Here is an 11,483-nt window from a genome sequence, read left to right as displayed (position 1 = left end):
CTATCTACAATTGACCTCTCCCCCTTTCTAAGAGGTCTGTAAGGGGCGTGCATAAGTGCATCATTGTGCCTACTGTCCCTGTCCTACTGTTCTATTGTCATCTATCATTATTTTTTATCACTACTTATCTAATGTTTTATTTGTACAAATTACCATCCTATAATTGTTTGATAAACAAACAAACAAACAAACAGAATTGTGCTGTAAATTAATGAAAATCCCTTTCCATTTCCCCCCATTTTTTAATTTTTCTCCACTTTCTCACATACAAAGTAACATGTATATACCTTCCAATGTTACAAGTAACATATAGTTACATATTTTTATCCATTGTTCCGGAATCCACATATTACTCTGCCCTTTTCTTAACTATCTGCCCCTCTTCTTGTTCTTTCTTGCACTCCCTTCCCTCTCTCTCCATCTCCTCCTCTTACCTACTTACTCCTTCACTCCTACCTCTCCCTCCTTCTCTTCCTCCCTTCTACTTCCTCTTCAACCTCTTTAACCTTTCCCAGAGTGTTTTCCCTCGTAACTCATCTCTTAATTAGCAGACTGACGCTATACAGGGATATATTCAAATTTAAAAGCTATCAGTGGCTCTTCCAAAAATTCTTATTGTTTTTAACATTTACTCATAAAAGGAAAAAAAACCCTCTTTATTCTAGGTATATATCGTCAAAGAAAAAAAGGTACCCCCAATTTAAAAAATCTAGTTTTGTCTTCTGGGTTCTCTGTCAAATTAATCCAAAATTTTACTCCCACTGGAATTCCTCCCCATTTTTATAAGGCTGAATTCCTGCTTATTTTTATGAGGCAGCAGAAGTTGGGAAAATGCTGGATAAACGTTAAGCACAGAGCTTGGCTTGCATCAGACACAGAATAGTGAACAAATGGGCAGAAAAATATCTGGCAGTTTTTGCATTTATTATATGGCTGTAGTAGAAGCAATTTCTTTCAACGCATCACTCGTGCATGAGACGAAAAGCTGAACCTCTCTGGTGTTTCTATTTGGCGCATTCCTTCGGAACCCTTCGTGAAACCCTGCAGCGTTCTGCCTTGTTAAAAATAAATCTGTAGCTTTATTGCAGAAATACTCATGTTGGCTTTGATTATTGACTGATGAGGGAAGTGAACACTGCAGATGTACAAAGAGGTTTTTTTTACTGTGTCCCCCCCCCCCCCCAATTAGCTGACATGTTATCTGCCTTCATCAAGGGTATGGACACTAAATGGAAATGGACATTAGATAGATAATAGATGCATAGAAATACAACAATAGAGTTGGAAGAGATCTTGGAGGTCTTCTAGTCCAACCCTATGCTCAAGAAGGAGATTTAATACAATTCGAACAAATAACTGTCCAGTGGCTTTATCTTGGTATTGAGGCTCAGCTTCTCAAAATAAAAGAATAAAGGGGCATTGGACCTAATTGAAACTAATTTTGATATAGGCAGTTAGATTTTTTTTTTTGTAACAAAATAGCACCATCTAGTGATTTTTTTAAAAAAAAATTATGCTTAAACAAGATGATCTATGTGCTGAGCAGGACCTTAGGCTAAAAAAAATGTTTAAGTGTATTTTGATACTCAGTCACAGAATTATAGAATAGAATAGAATAGAATAGAAATTTTATTGGCCAAGTGTGATTGGACACACAAGGAATTTGTCTTGGTGCATATGCTCTCAGCTACATAGTATAAAGTTTTCAGTACATATAGCTAATCATTTGTGGAGAGGCTAATCAAATTTTAGATTATATTCCCAGTAGAAGAGAGAACAGTTTATGCAGCTGATTTTTTAAAAAATTAGGAAGCTAAAAAGTAAATAAGTAAGTAATTATGTGTGTACATGTAAATGTTTGTTCAAAATCTTAAATCTCCGAAAGTTCTCACTGATTGCTTTGAAATTTTGACACAATGTTGCATTCAAATATGCATCACTCGTGTTTTTATATACCTATATTATATACATGTCACACCTGTGACAGGCAAAAACATACAGGAGCTCAAAACAGGACCTTCTTTACCGATTGCTTTGAAATTTTCACACAATGTTGCATTCGAATACACATGTTTTTATATACTTACTATTATATAGGTGTCACACCTAGGACAGGTAAAAATATGCAGATGCTTAAAACAGGACCTTCACCAATTGCTTTGAAATTTTGATACAACATTGCATTTGATAATGTGTGTGTTTTTATATACCTACTATTATATAGATGTCACACCTGTGACAGGTAAAAATAGCAGCAATGTAGCTGTATGGCAAATTCTTTCATTTCCCATACATGAACCAGCTGTTGTTCACTTAGCAGTAAATCTAGAAAATGGACAGTGTGTTTATTTCACAGCTGCAAATGTGCAACAAATAGCCCTGGATCCACCAGCTACAACATTAACTACTTTCTTCACATTATGTCAAAATGACGCATTTACAAAAATGCTGCTGTATTTGGAAGTGCCTACATATTACAAATGGAATGCGAGTAGAAAATAATTTGAATGTGACAAATGAAAAGAGCAAGTCAACGGACAACCTAGCATATTCAAAGAAACTACGATAGACAGACTGTACACCGTGCATCCAAATCAAGATGAATGCTTCTTTCTTCACATGCTGTTGGTAAATATGTTCGGTCCAACATCTTTCCAGCAACGGAGAATTGTCATGCCACTTTCTGCAGTGCATGTCAAGCTCTGAATTTGTAGGAGAGTGACCGACACTGGGATGTATGCATTAATGACGCATGCATAACATCACATCCAAATCAAATTCATGTTGACCGCCTGCTCTCCTTCATCTCCAGAGTCTTCGGAGAGGGGCGGCATATAAATCTAATTAATAAATAAATTAATTAATTTATGGGAGTGTATGGGAGAAATATAAATCGCACATGGCTGATGATATTTTCCGTCGAATACGTTAGGAAAATGCAAATATTAATATGGATTTCACAGGAAGCAGACTCACTCTTAATAGCCCCCACCATCATCAATAGCCCACAGTAGATGTTAGCACTTAAGAAATAAAGAGATGGATGGGTCTATTCATAAACAAATACCCTCATCCAACACCCAACAAAGGTAGGATTAGCCCTCAGCCACAATAGGAATTGCCCCAAACCCTTCATTTCATCACCGGATCTTAATTCAGACAACCTCAGCTGGACTCCCCCCATAGTCCCCTGAGAGTCTAACAACCAATAGACTGGTTCAGATGAACGGGTAGTTCCGACAAGCAATAGTCTGGAGCATTCGTGGACAATCCCAATTCTCTTCTTGTCTGGAGTGACATCCCAAACAGTCAGTCTATTTACTGACTCTTCATTTCACTGAGATTGTTGGCTCCACTCTCAGTGAAACTATCTTCAGTTCACAATTTCTTCCCAGAAAGAATAAGGGCATTTCCACATCACCATTACTACTATTCTTTAAGTTCATAAAACAATTTGAAACTGATTGGTAATTATTTTCTTTCCTATCCATATTGGAACACAAGGAATAGATCAAATGAGCTCATCAGTCTCCCTCCAACTTGACCCTAGTGCAAAACCCTCATTTAATAACCACTCTGGCCCCCATGAATTATTACAGTCCTGGAAAAACAAAAGTCCCCCTCATTCCAAGCACAAAAGATAATGAATAACTACATTATTACTGGAATGTGAAAGTACATGAGGAATGATGGTTTGTTAAAAAGAAACATCCAAGCCATTATATCACCAATACAGCAATTGCATAGCAATGGAAAATGAAATGATACCATTAGGAATTTAAGTGCTCTCAAATCAGATCCAACCTATGGTAGTTGTAAACATGTCATCTCAACTGCTTCCAGTGATAATTTATTGCCCTTTCATAGATATTTCCGCTCTATCATTCTGGTCATTCACTTTATCTCTTCTAGTTTCTTTCAAACATGCCAAGCATAATCTTTTTTTCCCTATGCCATCTCCTCCCTAACATGAACGAGTTGCTTCTTGCTAATCTTTATTTATTTATTCAACTAATTAATTTATATAGCCTTCCATTTGTTTGCCACCAACTCAGTTTTATTTCTTTCAAGACTTCTTACAGTCCACACTTCTCTTTAAAACTACCTCCATGTATGTAATTCAAAATATATAATTCATGATTATTCCTTTCTTAGCAACTAAGTTTCACAATTATACAATATAAGCCATTATTTAACTGTTGTGACCTTGATTGTCATGGAAATGTCCTTCATGAACATTTCCAAGTTATTGTTACTTTCTCTAGTCCAGTGTTCATCTTTATCTGGCCTTGAAAATTGTATTGACATTACTTATTCATCATCAATGATAAATTCAGTAATCATTCTGCTTGACATTATCTCTGTATTTTTATTTAAATAAAACTTTCTCTTCCCATGTTTACTTTCCTTACACATTTGTTTTCTTTATAATACTTTCACTTAAGTTATTATTATTATTATTATTATTATTATTATTTAAATTTGTATGCTGCCCCTCTCCGGAGACTCAGAGCGGCTCACAACAAAATACACAGTACAAATCCAATAATTAAAAACACTTTAAAACCCTTAATATAAAAACAGTCATACATCCCAGACAAACCATACAGAAAATGGAACGGCCCGGGGGAATCAATTTCCCCATGCCTGACGGCAGAGGTGGGTTTTAAGGAATTTGCAAAAGGCAAGGAGGGTGGGGGCAGTCCTGATCTCCAGAAGGAGTTGATTCCAGAGGGTCGGGGCCGCCACAGAGAAGACGACATTGTTTCGTCGACGGGACCTGGAGAAGGCCAACTCTGTGGGACCTAATCGGTAGCTGGGATTCGTGCCTGGAGAAGGCGGTCCCGGAGATATTCTGGTCCGATGCCACGAAGGGCTTTATAGGTCATAACTAACACTTGTGACCATAAACTGATTGGCAACCAATGCAGACTGCAAAGTGTTGGTGTGACACTTCAATTTCCATTTTTATTCCAGTTCTCATCCCTTTCAGTCTTGCCATTTTTAGGTCATTTATGCTTCCTTGTCTCGTTATCTTCTTTATTGTGTACCCATTTCTTCAAACTCAGTTCTTTCAGTATCTTCTTAATCATTCTAAAATTTCCTTGGAAGCATATTTAGATTTTGAAGCAGGCCTATTAATCCTAATATATTCTATTTCCTGGCATAATCTATGTGATCAAAGACTTTGCTATAGTCACAATAATAAATTTGTGGGGTTGGAAGTCACGTTGGAGATCTTCTAAATCACTACCTTGCTCTGTACCTTACTCACTATCTTACTCACTACCTTACACTTACTCACTACCTGACTCTGTAGTATCATCACCTAACCCCCAAAACTTTACCTTTCTCGATTCCTAAGAGATCAGTAAAGGGCATGCATAAGTGCACCAGCGTGCCTACCGTCCCCTGTCCTAATGTTTCTCTCTTATTAGTATCATGTATATAAACATTGTTATAGCTTTGTATATTACCAATACATACTTGACAAAATAAATAAATAAATAAATCCTCTGCCCAGGACAGTCCGCGACAATGACCATCTAGCTTCAGGAACTGTTCTATTCCTTAAGAACTAATCTACGGTTGACCTATCCAGATTCCTAAGAGGTCAGTAAGAGTGCCTTCCGTCCCCTGTCCTATTGCTCTCCTATATCTCCTATACCTTTCTTCTATTCCTATATCTCTTCTTCTATTCTTTCATTGATATGTTCTATTACTATATCTTCTTTTCTATTCTTTCTTAGATATATTTTACTATGAGTATCTCCTCTATAACCTTCATCGTGTATTTTACTATGTGTGTGTATGTATGTATGTATGTATGTATGTATATATATATATATATATATATATATATATATATATATACATATATATGTTTTTTTCTTATGTCGGATCACCCTGGTATATTTTTAAGGAACGTCACACAAAAAAAAATATACCAGGGTGATCCGACATAAGAAAAAAACATATACCCCTCCCTGGTACAGAGCTGAGAGGATTCAGATCGGATGGGTCTAATTGCTAGCTCTCTGCTTTACAATGCAGAAGCTTCCCAGATCGAATCCCAGTAAAAGAGTGGGTGTGGCCAGCTGATGAGGCCTAATAAGGCCGAAATAGATCTATCCTGGTCTCCCTTAATTTTAAAATTCCAGCTATAAACATTTAACACATACATATATATATACACACACCCCCACTAAATCCCTCATTGTGTATTGGACAAAATAAATAAATAAATAAAAAATAAACTCTCACAGACAGGAAATCCGTCTTAATTTTAAACGTGGAGCTCTCTTTTTAAAGCTTTTACTCATTAGTTCTTATCCTACTCTCGGAGATAAAAAAAAAAGGCAAGGTAAACATTATTCTTAAATTCTCTTACTCTTTTTGTTTTATCATTTCATGTATCTGTATGTTTTCTGCAACCTAACTGTCTGAAAGACATATACGGTACTTATTTAGATGTACAAAAAGTTCTCGCCTTACAAGCACAATGGAACCCAGAATTTCAATCTTAAATCATTGGGGTTCTGTGTGACCTGACTTAATTTTATGACTCATCACAAGTTGAAAACTACCTATATAGGCAGCCAGGTTCAAAGGCTCGAGGTGGCCTACAGAATTAAAGCAGCATTGAAAGAATATAGTAAAAACCATAACAGCATTTAGCAATAGCAATAGCATTTAAATTTATATACCACTTCACAGTGCTTTACAGTTTTCTCTAAGCAGTTTACAGAGAATAAGCATATTGTCTCCAACAATCTGTGTCCTCATTTTACCGACCTTGGAAGGATGGAAAGCTGAGTCAAGACACATATAGTGCAGTGAGGAGAAAAATTCACTTAAATATCAACAATCCATTTCCCCAAAGATCATAAATCATTCTTCCTCTAGCCTGTTTAAGCATCAGTTTTAGAGCTTTGCTAAAGAATTGCAAGGTTTGAACAAGATGGGAAGGGTGGCGTTCCAGAGAGGCACCAAAGGAGGTGGGAGTCTAAGATCTCGCCGTTTCATGTCTCTAACTTATAAAACATTACGCAACATTTTATCTGTTTGAGGAATTAAAATAAAAGATAGTAATGTGTACATTTGCTTCTCTCCTCTTTTGAATTAAGGAATACATACCAGTCTTCTCCAACTTTTATGCCATACAGATTGCTTCTATATTTGTTGACGTAGAATTCTTATCAGTTTGATTGGCTATTCTGAAGCTTTAAACAGTTCAGTATCATTTTCTCTGTGGCTGACATGTGAGTGAAGCTTTGCCTGCTCATTATGGGCAATGTCCATGATTATTTTGGTACCACAATCAAATTGTCATGGACAATATCTTGACACACCCAATTCCATTTATGAAGTCTGTCAGTATAGTTTCATTGTCTTCTTGTTTTTTACCTCACTTGCCTAAAAACCCTATTATTATTATCATCAGTATTTCTGTGATATCCTTGGTCTTCATAAAAAGCACTTTCTTTTCATGTTATTTGTTGACGTTCTTGATTGAAATATCTTTCATCAACCTGTCTTACTTAATGTCAAATATCTGCATTCAGTTGTCATCATACATTCTTCTTGTTACTCAAAGCTTTTATCCTTTGTTCCTAGTTGTCAGGGTTGCTTGCTTTGAAATTCACTTCTACTTTTTTTTTCTCTTAGAAGTTTAAGGAGCATTTTTTTTTCACAGATATCTCTTGCTTTAAATCCTCCAGTTTCTCTTTTGTATGAGAATAAATAAATATTCTGAATCTGTTATTTCCATTGATCATATATTCTGATCCTATGGTTTTCAAGTCGGATATTGCTGGCATCCTGCTGTTTCATTTTCTCATGCATTTGACTTAATCTGTAATTTAATTCCCTATTAATATCAAGGTGCCAGTTTGCAACCAGGAAATTTTCCCCATGACCATGCATTCCTGAAGCTAAGCAAACTGATGTTGGTGAGAGAAAAGGTACAAATTTCAGAAATTTGTAAAATTCATTCCGATGTAAACTCATTCAGTCTTTGCAGATTCCATTTGGCACATCCAGTAGTTGGAGTGAATTAAAGTAGGATTCAACCTGAAAAAAAAGTTTTTTTTCCTTCTTCTCTTCTACAGGATATCCCTTCAAAGCACCATGTTGCTTGTTTGTTTGTTAAATAGCAGCTTCTCTTGAAACAGAATTGCTCAAAAGGCAGAGTGAGTTAAGAATTACTGCCAGTGGAACATTGACTTCCTACAAGCTCTGCATTGCAAAGCCAATCCTGTTTTTTCTCTTATTTCCAATTATGAGCTGGAGTGGCACAGCAGGTAGAGTGCTATACTGCAGGCCACTGAAGCTGACTGTAGATCTGTAGGTCAGCGGTTCAAATCTCATCACCAGCTCAAGATTGACTCAGCCTTCCATCCTTCCGAGGTGGGTAAAATGAGGACCCGTATTGTGGGGGCAAGATGCTGGCTTCGTTAAAAAGTGCTATTGCTAACATGTTGTAAGCTGCCCTGAGTCTAAGAAGAAGGGTGTCATAAAAATTGATTGAATGAATGAATACACACATACATACATACATACATACATACATACATACATACGTACATAAGTACATAAATACATGAATACATGAATACGTAAATACATAAATACATAAATAAATAAATATTGGCTGCAGAGCTATTCTTCCCAATCCCTTCCCACTCCCAGATCCTTCTTCTCTCCTTCCACTCTCTCACTTTCAAGGTGGGAGGGAAAACCAAATAAAAACAGGAGGCAAGGACAGAAAATGGTGCATGGCTAAAAAACAGAAGGGCATTTTTCAACCGCTTTCTAGAACTGAAAAGTTGAGAGGACCCAAGCAGGTGTGGATTCTAACTTACCACACTGCTGGTTCACTCCTCAAGATGGTGACCGCATCTGCCAAAAACTCAGCTTCCACACAGGCTCAGAAGAAAATAAAAAATAAAATAAAATAAAATTTAATAAAAAAGAAGAAGCCAAAAATAAGATAGTGACCACATGCACAGTGCTGGAAACGTGGCTTCTGTACATGCTCAAAAGAAAAATAAAATAAAAAATAAAATTTAATTTAAATTAAATTAAAAATTAAAAGGAAAGCTGAAAACAAGATGACAACCACATGCACAGTGCCAGAAACCTGGCTTCTGCACATGCTCAGAAGAAGATAAAATAAAAAATAGAAAAAAATTCAAAGAAAAAATGGCGGCGCCCATGAACCAGCACCAACCGATACAGTTCGGTGACGTCATCGTGATATCACCAGCAGGTTGCTATCAGTTCGAGTTAACTGATCCTCCCCTTAGCCAACCCCTGCTAACCATAGACTAGGGCAATTCAACTTCATAGCCAACCCTAAACACTGAAACTCACAATATAGTTTTGGACGAGTGGTGGATTGTAAATATTTTTACTGCTGGTTCATGTGCGCGCTTGTGTACCTGCGAGCAATACTTCTGTGCATGCAACACTTCTGCGCATGTGAAGCATCCTGAATGGGTGGGAGAAGCCTCCTACCACCGCCGCAACCCATCACTGTTTTGGACCCAGTTGTTCTCTCAATCTAATATACCTTGCAAGATTGCTGTTAGGGAGCTATAATGAAGTAAGAACTATAGATAAGCTCCTTTGAGCTGAAAAGAAAGATGGAATATAAACCAAAGAAATCCTAGGGAGTTGTCGAAGGGGCTGGTGGAACTAGAGTGTGGCTGCATTATTAATTACAATCCTTTGCTACCAATTCTTTTCTTAGCTTTCTTGTTACCATTTTTAATTTGTCAAAAAATAATACTGATGATAATTCTTATAGATATATATTGTTTTAGCTTTGTTGTCCACCATCCACCATCACTTATTCTGTGATTGTTTTGAATCTAGATATTGAGTACATCATAGTCCATACTGTAGAGTCATATAACATTCTGAAGTGTAAATCATGATTTATAATCTGCTCTAACTGGTTTCATCAGACATACTAAGCCACCAAGAAACCACTCACATTTTCAAAAAAAGAGAAGAGTTAAGAGAATCAACTTCAAGTAACAATAAACTTTTAATGGAGTTCTACAAGTTTAGGTTCAAAATTTGTAGTCCCTGGGCTGTAATTCTTACCTAGAAATGCAAGGTTTCTTATCACTAAATATGTCTACTTAAAAGGCCACAAGCTAAGAGTTGTGGAGCACATATAAAACAAAGACTAATCAATAGAACAGTGCAGGCAGTGATAAAATTTATTAAATGGAAGGCACAGACCATGTAGCAAGAGAGCAATAAAAGAAACAAAGAAAAAGACCCAAAACATTTTAACTGGAAGAAAGATAACTATTAGGAATAAATAAATAAGGATTATGCAGTTACTTTCTTTTTCCACTCAATTTTAAAAGGTATAAATATATTTTGTTCTTCTCTACCTATTCCACCTATATTTCAGGTACTACTTCTGAAATATAAATAATAGTGTTGATTATAGGAGCTTTAGTTAATCTTAGATGTGTGTTGTACTTCTCAAAATCATTAATATATTAAATTAATGTAACAAGTCTTTTAAAATATTTGTATGCCTGTATAGCATACCTTAGAGCTATGATGGCCAACCAATGGCACATGGAGCCTTATCTTTCTCCAGAGCAGGGGTCCCCAAACATGGCCACTTGAAGACTTGTGGACTTCAACTACCAGAATTCTCCAGCCAGCAGAACTCTACACAGTACAGTTGTAAATTGCCCAAAGTTGCTGGGAGCTGGTCAGTATATCAAAAAGTTACTTGTTTTCAAAGAACTCTGTTCAATCAGACCAAAGTCTAGCTTATCCCATATTCTGATCCCATATTAGCCAATCAGATACCCATGAAAAGTCAAACAAACAAATTCATTCATTTTAATCTTACCTTCTATCAGGCATACTGGTTTTGTTTTTGAGAACAGCACATACCAGGGACATAGTAAGGAACCATTTTCCACCCACAGACAGGACATACATTTGCATATACTACTGTAAATATATATAGCATATGTATATATTTAAAGGTGGTTGGCAGGCATTCGGCAAGCTAAGCATAATTTTCAAGAACATGAAAATTATGTTCTGAAGAGAAAAGTTTTCAATCAGTGTGTGCTACCTACATGGTTAAAGAGAAGGACAAAAAGAACACATTCTATACTCTAACAAAAAAAACTAAAGAAATATGACAAGAAAAAAAATATGTCAATAAACTGTAACAGTCCTATATATACTTACCTAATGCAAATGTCATAGAAATACGTATATGTGTAAAATATATTTATATAGCTAGCTTTTTTCCCTACTGTATAAACGAGTCCCGTATTTTATTATACTTGTCTATACAAAGTCTCCATCTCTATGCAATCCTCTCATAAATTGCAAGTGAAATCAGACCTTCTATCCACTGAATAAATGGAAAGATACATTTATCTTCCCAGTTCTGCAATATCAGTGTTTTAGCCATAGAAGGGCACAGAAAT

Source organism: Erythrolamprus reginae, chromosome 1 (assembly GCF_031021105.1).
Source record: "Erythrolamprus reginae isolate rEryReg1 chromosome 1, rEryReg1.hap1, whole genome shotgun sequence".
Classification (NCBI taxonomy): Eukaryota; Metazoa; Chordata; class Lepidosauria; order Squamata; family Dipsadidae; genus Erythrolamprus; species Erythrolamprus reginae.
Note: the sequence above shows the minus strand (reverse complement) of the source record.